Below are 17345 nucleotides of genomic sequence, written 5' to 3'. Positions count from 1 at the left end.
TGTCAGAACTGTTTAAATGTTTATAACAGTTTTGTTTAAAATTAATGTCAAATTATGTTACTACAAATTGAAAAATAGAATAAATTAAAAATACCAGCTGAAACTTTTTTTTTAATTTTAAAATAATAGTGATATATGAACTGGTTATTATATTTTAATAAAACAAAGAATATTTTATGAAATCGCAAAGAAATGCCATTTATGTTTATCTACTACTATTCTAGAGTACCATAAACGTTCGAAACATTCTTCGTTCTTTTAGTCTAAGGACGTCATGAAATGCTACAAGTCACGCAATTTAGACATTTGGTCAAAAAGAAATTCTATGTTTCTTTTTACATGGTCTTTTTAAATGCCAAAATATGACATTATAACTGAAATATAGCAAGATTTGAATGCCTTTATATAATCCTGTCATAATTTTATAGAAAATAATCCAGCGATTTGATGCTTTATCTGGAATTTTAAAAATGAATAACTGTCTTTAATCCGCAAATAATGAGCAAAAAATAAACTATAATCTAACACAACAGTGAAAATATTATGTATCTGAAGATTAAATAGTCGAAATTTGTCTCTGTGATCTGATGTTTTCTAAAAAGCTGCTATTTCTTTTTACCAATATTTTAGAGTATTGAGACTTTATATATTTCTAGTCCTGTCCTAAAATTATTTTGCAATGAATATGAATTAGAATATAAGTAGAAGAATACATTTGGATTATTTTACCAAAATTAAAACCTAGCATTCCCTTAAGCGACATCCGTTATCTTCGATTAAGTAACTCCAATTATTTAGGGAGCAACACCCTACTTAAAAACACATATAACTTAATTTCCTAGGAAAAATAAACAAGGGAAATAATCCCTGTTATGCAATATATTTTAAATAATACAATGCATTTCTAATTAAACTAATGCGTTTCTTTAAAATTAGTTAATTACTCACTTGTAAAGTTTGTGTATAAATTCATTCAAGCCGAAACACTCAAATAATTCGACGAAATTTAAAGATCAAACCTCGAAATTTTTTTCTGCTAGCTATATCCCCCACTCATTTGAGCATCAAATGTGCTAAATATAATAATACCACATGTGGTGAAAATATAGTGATATAAATGTGATATGCACAGTATAGTAAAGCCGTTGTGAAAATTCGCTGACTTCGAGTTCAGAAGTTTTGATATGTCATTTTAAGTATACGTGTTGCTGTCCTCTTCCGATACGATGATGGCATTTCATGTCAACTCTTTGCTATGCGAAAACTACTGTCTATCCAAAGAAGAATATTCAGTTTTATTCTTTTTGAATTATTAAAGAATATATATTTATGTATTAAAACATATCTATGTATAAAATATATATAATGTGAAATATATAATTTCTTTTCGTACACACTTGAAGATTTTTTTTTAAAATTTTAACTTTAAAAATCCAGTTTTTTCACAGTTGGTTATTAATATATGTCTAAACTCATTTCAGTGAGAAAAAACCATATTACACTAATTATTAATTAATTAAATAATATTTAATGAGCTCATTAGCCTATTTTTTGAAACATGATATCTTAAATTCTAATTTGTACAGACACACAATTCTAGTTGGAAATGATGCCTAATATTAGTCTTCATATTGTCTGCCTCAAACAAGTTATAAAAATGTACAGTTTTTTTTAAACAATTTTTTCATCAACGATGAATAGAAAAAGCGTGATTTTTTCTGGAATTTTAACTTTAAACAGCTATTAAAAATTTATTTCTATAAATATAACTTTGATTGAGGCACAAAACATCCGCTATTTGATACAGATTATTTTGATATATAAGTAACTGTATTTGGTTCATTTCTTGTCGAGTTATGATTGTTTGAATGAAGCAACGTAGTGAGAAAATATCATTCTTCATAAAATGAATTTTAAAAACATCGTGACTAGAGTTTTTAATGAAAGCACCTCAAGAAAAATAATTATAACTCGATAAATATTTCGAATATTAACAACATCTTGGCATCGTTAAAAAACTAAAGGATCAGAGAACATTATTAAGCAATAAAAAAAATATTCGATATTTTGAACGATTTTCGAAGTTTCAAGTGTGTACATACACCTTAAAAAAGGTTTTTAAATCATAATTGTGTTTGTAATAAAAAATTGTAAGCCGTTAAATAAAATTTAGATACTGACTTTTTTTTATTTGAAACTCAGCTTCAAATGCATCGTTTATTAATCATTTCCATGACTTTAAAATATACTTTAATTTAATAAAAAGTGTAATATTCGCCTTATTCGAACTTGAAGTATGGGACTATGTTGAAAAGTCGATTTTTTTTATGAAATATTTTTATTTAATATTATTTTAACAGATTTCTTCATAAAACCATTAGAATTTTGATTCTAAGTCTTTATTTTTGCAAAGTTGCACTGTTTTTTATTGCATTCACATCGGTTTTTATGATATTTTACACTTTTTGATGCCATTTTCTCAAATGCAGAATATGACGGAATTTTCTTACAAAAAAACCAGATAAATTCCTATATAATATACATTTTTTTCTTCATATTTGGTCTAATAATTTATCAATATGTTCTACAATTAATGAATTAAATAATAAGTAATTTATCCACTTAGAAATATTGTATAGTTATCACAATGATTCACAATGGCAAAACAATTGAAAATTCGTGTTATTTAATCGGTCTTGCCCCAATATTTAAAGAATATATTGAAATACAGCTTGTTGTTTTAGTTTAGGAACTAGAAAATATATTTCGAAAGCTATCTTAAAAATTTTAAGCAAATCATTTGATAAATCGCTAAACTAGAAAATTTTTGTTTTATATCTGTTTAGCAAAAAGGCCTTTTTTCAAATTTTTTTTAATTCCACTTAACTGCTCTATTTTGGTTTCATAGATGTTTTTTCAATCCTTTTTATGCAAATATTTAAAACGATAACAATTTACGAACGTTTTTCAAAAAATTCATCCCGAACATATCGTGTACCTTATAAATAACATGGAATTCTGAAATTAATTTTCCAAAAATTCTCTTCTAAGGGGCACCAAGTATACAAAATTAAAATTTATTTCATTTCATTCCATTTATTAGTAATTGAATTTTGATAATATTAAAATGGAATATTATCATCAAGTATACATAATAAAAATATTTAAAAACTCGTGAATATAAAAAAGTGAGTTAACTAGTAATTACAAAATCCAATCTTTACAAATAGGAAACTAATCAAATCACATAAAATTGTTTCAAAATTAGAGAAAGAATTAGTAATAATTTTTGAAAGAAAGTGGTAATTCATATTATTCCTAAACAATATTCCTTCATAAAATTCTGCGACATATTACTGTCACGAAATAAATGATGTGGTAATTTTTATAAATATCTGGCCTCACAAATTTGAGATATTTCATTAAAGCAATGAATAAATTGATTTTTTTTCCGCGAATGCTTTCGCTTCTTTTCACATTCTTATCGAGAAAAATGTATTTGTTACAAAGATAGACTCCAGGCTTATTTCACATTCAGGCAACTTAAAACTAATGTTTATTAATAATGATAGAAAATACTCAATTTTTGATAGAAGCAATACTTGAATAATTAAATTATTTTGCATTATTATGTAATCCTCGGAAAAATAAAGTGGACTTAATATAATTTTGAAACTTTGTTAGTTTCGGTTTTGTTATTTTTTTTTTCAGATAATAACTGAAATAATTTATACTTATTTAACGCTAATATGATTTGATCAGAAATTTTTATAATTTACATTTTAATAATATACCTTAGGTAAATACATTATATATTCCATTTATAATTATTGAATCTAATGAAATAAGAAGAGTTCTTTTGACTTTATGTTTTACAACAAAATGGGTTCTTCTGTCTTTAATGTTTTATAATACAGAGAATAAGAAACTGGAGTATCTCCTTCCATCATTCTATTTGTTCTATAATTGAGATTATTTATTAGTCTATTTTTTCCTTAATTTTGTTGTATGAAATCGTATGCTAAAATTCATGCATCTAACATGCGTCTATCATTTTATCGGTTTCAGTCTCACCAGGAAAAACTTCAGATATGAGGACGAAAAACTTCCAGTATGATTATGGATTCTCGCCCCCTCCTTCCGAGTGGATCCAAAAATGGCGTGGGTTCGACTACCTACTACCGATGACGGAACATGCTCCCCACAGGAAAGATTGCACCGTGGCCAGTTATGGTCTTAGGACTCAACTTTAGTTCCCGTTAATGCTGTCACGGTGATCTTCAACTTATTTCAATTCAATTCAACTAGAAAGTCAACTTATTTCAAACTGTGATGCGCATTTGTAACGTATTAAAATGCATGCATTCATCAAGCTTATAGTGTTTTCTAATTATAGCATATATATGCTCTTGGAAGAACAAAAGGCAACATTTTCTTTAGCTGCTTACTTTTTAAATTTGACAGGAATTTACAACTTTGATACATATACCAAATCTCAATTGCCATCTTTCAAGCGCTTTTTGTCTTTGAGTTATTGCATTTGAAGATAAAAATATAATCAAAAATCACTTTTCTCTTCAAATTTAAAGAAGTCTAAATCTTAATAATTTATTAAAATATCGTGATAAGGTATATTTGCAGTTATCAGTCATTCCCTGCGGTCAGTTGCTTTCCCCTTTTGATAATTTAATAAAACGGGATCAAATCAACCAATTTTGATTACTTGCATTATATCAAATGAAGTAACTATTTTAAACTTCCAAATCCCCAAAATTGCCAGAACCTGATTATAATTGCATAAAGATATTTCATTGCATTCGGAGTGAAGAAATGGACTCGTCCGCTTCATTTTCTCCACAAATTCCTCATTTTCAAATCTTTACAACCAACATTTCTTCCCCAAGTACATTTTTGATGATATATCTTGCACGCCTCGTTTGCTCTGCAGACAAGTCTAAAATTACCTCATCAGTGTAGAGCTAGCTCCACCGGTTTGGGCCGGCTTATCCATGACAGAGTAAAATTATATTTCATAATAAACACAGAGCATTCTGATACGGGGCTAAGTGATAAAAAAAGTGGCAAAAAAAATTGCGAAATCGGTCCAATTATTGAGAGTGGCACTGTACAAAAGTTTGATATTTAAAACTGGGAGAAAAGCGAGGAAAAGTGACCATTGATAATTTATTTATTTGTTTTTTTTATAAAATAATAATAAAATAAAATATGATGAATTAAATGCTGTGAATGAGATTAGAAGATTCTACCAAATTCCATTTTTCTTCTCAGAGAATATACAAAAAAGATATAGTTTTGATATTCTGCAAAAAAGGGCGAAGGGATGGGCGATTATTGATAACATATCTAAGTATCATAAGTTTCATATGTAATAAAAAAGGGCAAAATTTATAAAATATTTGAGGTAGGGGATTTTTAATGGTTATTTTTTAACCCATAGGGAATAGTGGATCATAATCATTGGGGATACACATTCCTAATTTTGAGATTTCACTCGTATATGGGAGAATAAGGGGCAGTCGAAGTCGCAAACCTTCATGTGATATAAAAATTGGCAAAATAGGAACGAATATTTAGGCTTAGAAGAGTGTTTTCTTTGTTTTTGCTAAACATTTTAATTATGGAAATAGTATTTTATTAATAAAAATTGGCAAAATCCATAAAATGTTTGAGATAGGGGATTTTGTAATGGTTTTTTTAACCCATAGTGAATGGTGGATCATAATCATTGGCGAAACACATTCCTAATTTTGAGATATCACTCGAATATAGGAGAATAAGGGGCAGCCGAAGTCGCAAACCTTCATATGATATAAAAATTGGCGAAATCGGAACAAATGTTTAGACTTAGAAGAGTGTTTTCTTCTTTTTTGTCAAACATTTTTATTATGGAAATAGTACTTTTATTTAATTTTTCGCATAAAAATCAGTAAAACACAGTAATAAATTTTTAGAAGATGAATTTAAAGAGGAAAATAGAACATAAGAGATAATGAATGATGCACAATATTTGAAGATGAAGAGATAGTAACAGAAAAAAAGTAGATAACTAATGAATTATTGAGATCCATAAAAGGTCATAATAATTCTTTTGAGGAAAAAATTACTATTGAATCATTCGAAACGTATACCAATATCTCGGGCATGCTCTGAAAGGGTTGTCTGACTACACTAAATAATCTTGGATAAATTGACATAGTCTGTAAGCAACGAGGGTGATCAGTCTGTATTTAGTTTAATATGCCACACCGGGAAGTTGTCCAACATTTGACTGTGAAATGATTAATGATTGGTACGAAAATGCTATAGCTTAATCTAAAATTTAGAAGTGGAATAACTATTAAAGTTTATTAATATTATATCAAAAGATTAATCTCACTATTATCATTAAAAGTAAGTAGATTATGAACATGCTGCATTTCTTTACATTAACTGAAAGATTTTATATTTAATTGTATTTTTTTTAATATTTATTGTATAATTTAATTGTATATTTGAATAATTTTATCCTATATTAATGCACTTAGAATGATGTTGTAAAATAAATGGTAACAATTTATTGGTCAAAATTTATTGCATTTTATCCAATTGTAATGCATTTTTACTTTTCTTTAATCGTCAAAATATTCCTTAAAGAAGTTTGGAAAAAACCCCTATAGAGTTCATAGGAAAATTTTCTTTTATAAAATAAATAAATTATAAACTGTAACAATTTCGTGAAAATAAGAACACATCATACGGAGCCAAATCTCTAAAATATCAAGATTACTAGGGACGAACCTATCTCTGTATTTAATCTGAGAAGGCCAGAAACCCCTCCATTACTGGAGAAAAATTAAATCCAGAAATTAGTTAAAGGCTATTTTATTTTCTCAACTTCATTACAATTAATAATAGTTGTTCTCAATCGCATGTAATCAGATATTTCACAGTAAATATGAAAATAATTTGCGAATGAGTCAAAGTAGGTATGAAAATAATTTTCCATTTAGTTATTTAATATCTCGCTTATAAAGAAATCCTAGAAATATTTTGGTCAGACTAGAACCGGGGCTTTCGACAGGGTTTTCAGCCTTTTATTCTATTTTTGGACATATTTCGTAATTTTAAAACATAGTCAAATGAATAAGGCAACTGATTACAGACAAGAATTATAAAAAAATTCGGACACTCCCAAGCCGAAAAAATAATGTACCGGTAGTAGGAAGGCACTATGGAAAACCAGAACGTCAAAAAATGAAACCGAAGAATCATTAACACTAAAATCCACATTTATGATGAAAAGTAAAACGAAAAAATCATTAACTCTAAAATCCTCATTAATATCAAAAAGTAAAACAGAAGAAGCATTAACACTGAGATCCTCATCAATGCTAAAAACTAAAACTTAATAATCATTAACACTACGATCTAAATTAATGCTAAAAAGTAAAACCGAATAATCATTAATGCTACGATCTTCATTAATTTGAAATGTGAAACGGAAGAATCACTAACACTGAGATCCTCATTAATGCCAAATAATAAAACGGAAGAATCATTAACACTACGTTCCTCATTAATGTCGGAAATTAAGAAGGAATAATCATTAACACTAAGGTCTTCCTTAATGTCAAAAAGTAATACTGAAGAATCATTAACGTCGTTCTTAATTCAAAAAGTAGAACCTTAATTTAAATCCTTGAGTGGTCTTAAAAGATCTCCAATCCACTCAACTGGTAGCCCTTAATTAAACACATCTAACGAAGTACATAATAACATACATAAACGAAAAATGGAAGATAAGTGATGATAATATTAAAGACTGGCAAGTGTACGTTAAAAAGTCATAGACGTTCGATGACGGATAACATCGCTTTTCTACAAGAATATGCAAAAAAAAGGAAACATACCGCGTCAGATACGAGCACAAAGACAGTATTAATAGAAATCATAACACGCATACAAACAGCGAGTCGCTATTTAAAAAATACATTAGAGTTAGAGATCTCATCCCATGAACACACTGAGGAAAGAGAATTCGATTGACAGATTTTATTAGCTGTAGCCTCTCATGTTTAGAGGTATGAGATACGAGACATCGAAAGCTATAGAATAATTTCTATATCTCCTTGCCTAATATGGATATCGCTTTAACTCCTGCATTTTTGAGAGCCTTCAGTTTTGTTGCAAAAATAATGAAATTTGTCTCCAAGTCATAAAAAGATCGCCAAGTTTGTAGCAAAAATCCAGGAATCATTGACTTGACATTTAATAAAGTTATCTATAAAATTCTCTTTTTACTCTAAGATTAATTGTGCAACGAAGCAATATTATAGTTTCATAACACTAAATGTGCAAGATCTCGCCTCACCAAAACCGGAATTTGGCAGCAAAATTCGTGCATCGTCCAAAAGCAGTTCATTTTATAAGGAAGGTCGGCTCACTCAAAACGAATCACAGAATGCAAAATTATATGCCAACAATCAGCTCCTCCACTACAAGATCTTTCTGAATAGGTAACAGCAGAAAAGAAAACCATCCACTTCGAACTAAGTCTAATCGACAATCTTTACTAAACTTAATTATTTTAAACTGCAGCAAAAAGGTACGAGTTTGGATAAAAATCAATGTTTAGTACGAAACACTTGATACTTTAACATTTGATAAAAATAGGGTCCTTAAAATTGTATCGACCATAAAACATATTAGCAAGCATGTATCAAAAATTTGAACAGCATACCTTGAAAACATGAAAAATATCAAACACCATTACTGACGGATTACACTGTGTGTATTCAATCCACTACAGCACAATCAAGGAATAGCTTCGTCAATATATTTGCTTGCACAGTCTGATATCCAATACGTTCGTGGATGGATTAAATTGCATATTTCGACTTTATTGGCAAATACCATCGATGTTTTTTCGTCTGATAACTCCATCGCTTAGAAAACATTATTTACTGGTGAAAGAACTAATATTAAAATACACTGATGTACAATTTTGAAATATGGTTCCAATCATTATATTTCCCTAATTTCAGAGATAAAAGATAAGTTCTTAGAAGGAATGAAGAAATGTGTGTGTGTGTGTGTGTGTGTGCGTGCGTGCGTGCGTGCGGGTGTCTTCAACTGCCAAATTCGGTCCATATACACTTTTAAAAAAGGAAATGTGCATTTTAATGCAATTTCTTTTTTTAGATTTTAGTTAATTATAAATCAAATTGCCTTTGGAGTTTATTTTCAATAACTCTTTGAAATATTACTCTGTTCAAAAATACATTTGATACCATTTCAAAATGTGAAATAATTTTTAAAATAATTTATTAAATTATTATATTATTTTTATTTAGCAGTAAATTGAAAGCATCACTTGTTGGGCCTAATTTCCAACGATAGACTATATTTTTCCCCTGAAATGCTAACCGCTTTTATTGTTTCAGTAAATAATCAAATCGTGATTTTCCTTCACTGTTGAAACTTAAAAGAGAAAGATTTTGTTTAATATCTACGCAGTTTATAAGACCAATTAAAAAGTAATCTAATAATACCGTGAAATTTAGAAGATAGATGAATTACACATTGGCACTCTTAATAGCGTAATGATGTCAGAGGACTGGTCTCCATTTGAATAGATAATGCACTATGAATAAAGCATGTGCAAGGCGATTAAATAATGTTGCTTTAATGCCCGACCATTAGATGGAATTATTTATGTGCAGTTATATCTGATTTATCTGAAATTAAATATAAAAAATAACCCCAGCGAACCAGTTTATTACCAAAGTTTACTAGCGAATTGATAAAAAAAATTTAAATGAAATCTACGATCGCAAATTTCAAGTCATCATATAAGAACATTATTATTTTTAAGTCAATATTTGTCTTAATTAAATTAAGTCATTAACCAGTTTGAAACAATCACGAGACTTCGCTCTCTCTCTCTCTCTCTCTCTCTCTCTATATATATATATATATATATATATATATATATATATATATATATATATATATATATATATATATATTTCATTTTCAGTTTTTCTAGCTGGCAAACAAAGTTTTGGAGCTCGACCGATTTTTAGATGATATAAAAGATACGATGATTTTGTTCTTTGCTAACCTTTTAAAAACGCATCTGCTGTCAAAGTAGCATACGTAATAATAAAGCAATACTTGTAAAAGCATGTCAACCTTTTAGAAACGCATCTGTTTTCAAAGAAGCATACATAATAATAATGCAACACTGGTAAAAGCAGGTAAAAAAATGCGATTAAAAGATGACGATGAAAATTGCCATTTATGCTTTATTTATTGCCACGCGATTTCGAGCTTCAATATTCATTGCCTACGCGATTCTGAGCTTCAATATTCATTGTCTACGCGATTTTGAGCTTCAAAACTCCCTAACCAAAACAATATCATGTTATTAGTGATAATATGAATTTATTTAAAATAAACCTATACAAAATTATTAGCTATATCTGAACCCGGAGAAAAAATATTCCAAGAAATTTGTAAATGGTATTTGTTCTTAGTAAATTCTTTTTTCGTATTAAGCTTATGCTGAACTTGTTGAATAGCTACACCGATTAACTGAGATTTATCGTCTAGAAAATTAAACATGGTTCTTTATAAGATATAGGTTTAACCAGTTAATTGTTTAGACCTGTTAGGAAAATGCTATCTAAATTGATGTTTTTTGATTGCCTTAAATTGTTATAGTATATTATATATGTATAATTGTAAATATAATAATTTCCATTGAATAAACTCGTCATAACGCAAAAAGTTGCACTTTTTCCATGACGAGCATTCCCCTCAAAAACAGTTAACTAGTGAATTATACAATAAATGAAAAGTTTTTACAATCTAAAATATACAGGGAAAAACTAAGAAGCCAAAAATTCAGTTTTAATAGAATATCGCATTTAATGCCATCATATTTCCTGTTGAAATTTTCTTTTAAGCCATTTCAACAGTAAACGTATGTCGTTGTAGCATAGACTGGCTCAATAGTTTTGTCTATATATGAGTTTCATGAATTTCTTTGCAAGAAATACACATAATAGAGAAAGTCTTAATATAAAATGAAAAAAAAAATTAGAAAACAAGTTTATGGAATATAATATTGCTGAGAAAGGCTTGCAGCTGCTATTAAATGGTTTCCCAAAGCAGCGATTAAATGGATTTTCCTTCACGTATATCAATAATTATGACCTTGAGCCTATTTGCGTTGTTCATATTTGAACTAAATTTATTGAATGTCACCTAAGGCTCGGTAGATATCTAAAAATTCAATATGAAAATTATATGAAAGTATCACGAAAAATTCTATGAGAAATCACTAGAAAAAGATATGACTTAAAAAATGATGTCATTTTTTAAGCTGTTTACTTTTCTTTTGGGACATTTGGATTTCTTGTTCTTTCAACGTCCTAATTATACCTTGGGTTTTCCATACACATTTTGTCACAAATGAAAAATTTAGTTATTAGTAATATTGCTTCACCTTGTATTTTGATCCTTGACAAGGAAGAGAGTTTTACAGATAACTATAAAGAATAATAAATGGATGCCAGATCAACGACCCATTGCTTTGGTGATTAGACGACAAAATTCGAGAATCCAGCGATAAATCTATTAGAACTCGAATTCTAGCATTTCGTCTAGAAAATTCGTTACCCTGTCATGATGGCTATAGAAACTAGAAAGGAAGACCGTTGAGTTAAAATAGTAGCCGAGTCAAGAGAGAGTGAGAGAGATGTTTTCTCTACGAGAGTTTTGTGTTATGATTATTTAATAGAGTTTTGGAGGGAATTTCATTTTTGATATCTATTATTAGTAGTTTATGCGCTGCTGTTTACTGTATGCTATTCATGTGTATAATATCAATTGTGTTTTGTTACCTATTTTTTCGGGGATTCTTGTCAAATAATGTCGCTATTCATTTATTGAGCATGTTGGACTTTTTCGCAGCATAAACTACGAAAAGGTTTTGATTTTAGTGTAACAACATGCTTAAAAATTCCTTTTGGCTGGTCGGATCTTAAATTTAGTCGTATTTATATCTCATTTCAAAGCATCATGATACTATTTGGAAACGGACCTCATAGTTGTGAACCTTATACCGATGACACATGAACTGAAAACCTTACAAAGAAGCTGAACTGAATGATTTTATGATGTCTTCACCATAAGTTCGAAAATTGTTTTCGAACTCAGGGAACGTAGAGATTCGTCAAAATCTAAAGTTCGATTTTTTTTTGAGAATTACAATATATTTGCTATTCGTATATCTCTATACTTTGCAGATAAGAAAGTAAAAAGATTGCGTCCGACTATCTTGGAGAAATTACCAGTTACCCTCATTTCACAGGAACTGTTCCACTACTATTCCACGAGAAGGCTGCTTCCTACTCTTCTTAGAGCGACAAGGTTGACTTTTCCCCGAAATCTACCATATCAATACCGTGCATAGTAATTGCTAGGATGCCATAGTAAAGTGGAGGATAGAGTTCCTAACTCACATTGTCTATTAGCCTAAGTCTCCACAGTGGCTTTATTTATATTTCTGTCTATACTTGCACATTTCTCCAATGCATCCATTTTCTACATTTCCTATCCATATGTCCACATTTGAACAACGCGCATGCATTTGATTTATTATGACAAACTTAATATGTACCATGTCTTTATATTTAACAAATTCTTAATAAAATCGGATTTTTAATTTCCCAAATTTAGAGAATAAATAACAAATGTGATGATTTCTAAATCGGAAATGGAACAAATGAAGTATGAAAAACGTTTCCATTGGAGATCGTAAATTCTCGGAAAGTTATGAAAGTCTTTACTCTAAAGAGTTCATCATAATAGATAAATCACTTCAAGATATGTATTAAAACCATATAATATTATAGGAAAACTAAATTTAAAAGTTAGCTGATTCATTCGCTCATTTTTACGACAGGTTGATAAAAATTAAAAACACTATGTAAATTGTCAGCAGTACAAAATTTACAGCAAATCACACCATTGGGATACAAAATACCAATTCTATATTCTCTAAGAAATAGCGATACCTCTACTTTTGAATCTTATGAACAGCAATACAATTTAATCCATTATAGCACATTTGTTACATTTCCGTATCTAATTCAGACACTAAGAGAATGATAGTAATAAGTGTTACACTAAAATGTATTCTATAAATGTCATTTTATTGATTTTAGTATTTAGAAAATAATAAAGTTTTAAGAAAAGAGTGTTAATACATGCTTTAAAATGATGTATATTATAAAATACTTCTTTTCAATAAAATACCAACAGATTTTAGAAAAAGATATTACCCCAAAAATAAAATTGGTAACAATTCTTTTGCATCAAAATCTAAGGGAAAACACTGCAATTTATTCCGATAAAATTTCATGTTTGTTGGAAATTTTTAAACATTAAACGGCCAATTATTATCTAAGAAACTTTACTAAAATCATAAAACATATTTTGAATCTTTTTTCTTCTTTTGAGACTTCTCGACTCTTATTTCAAACGAGTATACAACGCTCGAGCGATAAAAAGCTTTTAAAGCTAAAGCTTTTAACTATTTATGCCGTTAAAAGGTGTCTCAGAAAGAAAAATATCATAAAATTTGTTATGAACAATCTCTTTTAGCGGAAATATCAATTGTTCAAAAATAGTAAAAATGAGTGATAGGCATAAATGTGTGAATTAATACAGAATTTCATTAAAATATTTTTTAATCCAACGTTAAAATCTTTTTAAATTAAGTATTATATGGAGTCTGATTAAGAAACTCAACGGTGAAAAAAGAATTATCGTTAAATGCTTTTCAGTTTTCCTTCGAATACGTTATTTGCGATTACGAAAACATACAATTTATATATCATGATGTTTAGTAATTATTAATATTATTTAAAAACATGAAAAATAAAAAAAAACACATTAAAAATATTATAGTGAAGCCTACATTCATTATTTAAAAATTCAAATGGTCAAAGTACCAATCAATTTTGAAGGAAATTAAAATGCGTTATTATAAATGAAATTATAATGTATTTGAAGTATTTTATTACTTTATAGAAGTAAACTTAAATTTTAATGGTTGTAATCTTATACTAATACATTTTTGTATGCCATAAACATTTCAAGAAATATTCCATACTTGAAAACATTCAGTGAAAAGCAACACTAAAATATTTGCAATTCTTAAATAAGTTTGTATACAATCGTTCTTTAAAATTTGATTATTTTTTTCTAATACAAGTTGAGGAGCTATTATTATCTTAAAATGAAGCAAAATTCTAAAATTCAGTTTGTTTATTCAAAAGGAAACTGAAATGCAGTAAAGAGAAACTGGTTTTGAATTTTATTTCATCAAGTTAAAAGAAAATAATATTTTATTATAAAAACGGGAAGAGAAGCCACTGCATGCAGCAGCTAATCAGAAGAGCTATATAAAATTTATTTTATTAATAAACTAGATTACAAAAATTTGGTCAACGGGTGGGTTATTTGTTCTTTCAAGCAAAATTTGCAAATTTAAAAATAAAGCAATTTTACAAGTAATTCCATACCGTATATTTAAACTACCGGATTTTGAAAATCCGTTCGTCGAAATTACTTTTGGACAAGATATTTTTGGAATAAACGTGCATTTGAAGAGATACCAAGCATCATGCCATTACAATTCGTAAGTTATTTTTAACTTATAAAAATAAAAGATATTTCAAATTTCCATTATTCGTTATTTGATTAATTAGCTAATATAATAAATAATATATACATTTGAAAATATGTAATATAAAATATTTTACAGTATAATAACAACGAATTTAAGGAAATAATAATAAAAGCATTGAATAAAGAAAGTGAAAGAAATATTAATCTCTGCAAGACATTCAATAATTAACTTAAATAAAAGTTTAATGATATTTCCAGTTATATGTAGTCTTGATATATCAATATTTAAGTTAGGATTTTCAAAAAACACTTTTTTGATTACAAACATATTCAACTCAAAATATTAAATAAGATTTCAAATTTAATAAAATTTACTACTTGTTCCCAAAACAATTTTTATATTCCTTGTTATTGTACTTCAGAAATACGAAAACCAAATTTGTCTGTCGCATTTCCAACTAATTCACAAATAATATAAAAAGAATGTATATATTTTTTGAACGCATATTAACTATTTCTCCCACCAATATAATTGTTTAATAACATTAAAACTGCGAAATTAAACCAAATATGCATTAACTGTGTTAAAAAACTTACACTTTCTTCTTAAAATTTTTTACATAAAATACCAAAGGAACGTTAAACAACTGTAAATTATTCAGTACTTTTTATGCATTAAATTATAACACTTTTCAATTAAATTACAGTATTTTGATTTAATTTCCCTGAAAAAAACTGTTCTCTTTTTTAAAAAAAATCAAAGCGCTTAATATAATAAAAAATGCAATTTTAATAAAAGGAAATTATTCTTAATTTAAAATGCTCACATGAAACATATAATACTACAAAATTAAATTTAACATTTTTACTTTTTCTAATGTTTATATAAGTTTCGAAAAACAATCTTCGAATGCAGCTGCGCTGCAAACATTTAGTTTTTGCAAACTACAATTAAAGTTTCTTCAAAAAAACTATTTGTATAGCTCATCTTTATGGAATGAATTTCATAAAACAAAAGTCCTACCTTTTTCAAAAACAGCTGACGAATGCTACCGCTTACTGGACAGCAGACAATAATTGTTGCAGCCAAACGATTTTAAGCAAGCATCAGCTAGCAACAGACGATGACTTCTGAGGAGTGTAAAAAGTACGAGCAGACTTAAATCGAAGCTTTCTTTTTGGTCTATTCCTTCGTCAGAGTACCTCGGCCAATCTGTTGCACGTTTAGGAGAGCATACCCTCTGGTGCGCATGCGTGGAGAAGAGAGAGAGGGGTCCGATCATCTTTTGCCGGACGACTGAGCCTGATTTTCATTTTCCTCTCTGCTTTCACAGATGACAGTCACTTGGAGCCGGTTACCGTTTGAAAATTTCAAGTTTAGTTGCCATTTTCTGGATGAGAAAAATATATAAAAACTTCATTTACATGCCAGTAACAAAAGTTTCAGCTTTCAATAATTTCTCCATAACTTCTTATATATCACTAATAAAGACTACAAATAGAAAATTAACTAATAATAAACTATTATAAAATTAATTTAATAATAATTATTAAATAGAAAATGATTTGATAATTAAATTTTTCTATAGCAGGCTTATTGAATAAAAAAATTAAGAATTTCAGCATCCTCAAATCAGCTCAATATTTGAAAAAATAGTTTGGGTATATATTTCTATTTTCTATTGGCATTTTATTTCCGAAAATAAATATCTACATTTCTAAAAGGAAAATTTGTAGAAAATATTGTATAATATACAAATTTACAAAAAATATAATAATTATAAAGTAAATATTCATATTAAGTACAAGTTTTATGTTTCAAATCAAAAAGTATATTATTAATGCAATCTTATTGGCTGAGTTCGCCACATTTCAAGCTTAATACAGTTTTAACATGTATAAAAAATTGGTACTCATATTTCAATAATAGAAAATATTTCGTTTCAAAACAGAGGTTTCACATTTTTCTTAATTTGAAAAGAATTTACATTTAAATCTTAAAGCTGAATGTGGTGTTTTGAAAAGTAAATTTTTTGTATTCGTTGAAAAAAAAAGAGAAATTCATTTAAATTCAGTATTTATCTTAAACGAAAAATGAAAAGGAAACTACATTGTAAGAGATCTCAGAAAGTCTTTCATTTTACTCCTCAAGGAAAATAAAATGACGAATCAAACGAGTTTTTATTTTATTTTGACCAATAAAATACGAAAAAAAAATTATTACGTTCATTTATAAAATTTATTGTTTCAATTTAAATGCTGATTTTAGAAAATATACGAATACATATCTTTTCAAAACTCAATATTTAACCAAAAGAAAAATGCATTTTGTCCTTACCAATGCAGTTCATTTTTCTCCGCTAATAATAAAACTAGAGTAACAGTTTTTAATTGAAAAATCTTAGTATATATTAAAAATATTTCCAGAATGATAACCGAGTTCGAAACTCCAAAGCATTTTTTAATATACACTGATGGATAATTGACTTTAATGAAAATACAAATTTTCTGCACTTCTTTTTACCTTTATAACAATGAAATTTTTTTTGGAAATATATAAACTTCAAGTTCAGAGAGGAAGAGGATTATGAAAAAAATGAAACAACTAAAATTGGTCTCTTAAAATGGATCTGCAATTTCTT

At 27.9% G+C, this 17345-nt stretch overlaps 1 protein-coding gene across 1 annotated transcript in view; it reads right to left on the bottom strand.

Annotated features, from left to right (window-relative positions):
• The window catches only part of LOC129976156 (neuropeptide Y receptor type 5-like), a 134630-nt gene that overhangs the window by 74969 nt on the left and 42316 nt on the right, over positions 1-17345 (bottom strand). The window contains exon 2 of the mRNA XM_056089584.1: positions 15728-16094. The gene's annotated coding sequence lies outside the window, so the exon portion shown is untranslated. The remainder of the gene's footprint in view (positions 1-15727; positions 16095-17345) is intronic.

This window comes from Argiope bruennichi, chromosome 7 (assembly GCF_947563725.1).
Source record: "Argiope bruennichi chromosome 7, qqArgBrue1.1, whole genome shotgun sequence".
Taxonomy (NCBI): domain Eukaryota; kingdom Metazoa; phylum Arthropoda; class Arachnida; order Araneae; family Araneidae; genus Argiope; species Argiope bruennichi.
Note: the sequence above shows the minus strand (reverse complement) of the source record. Positions and strands in the feature narration are given on the sequence as shown.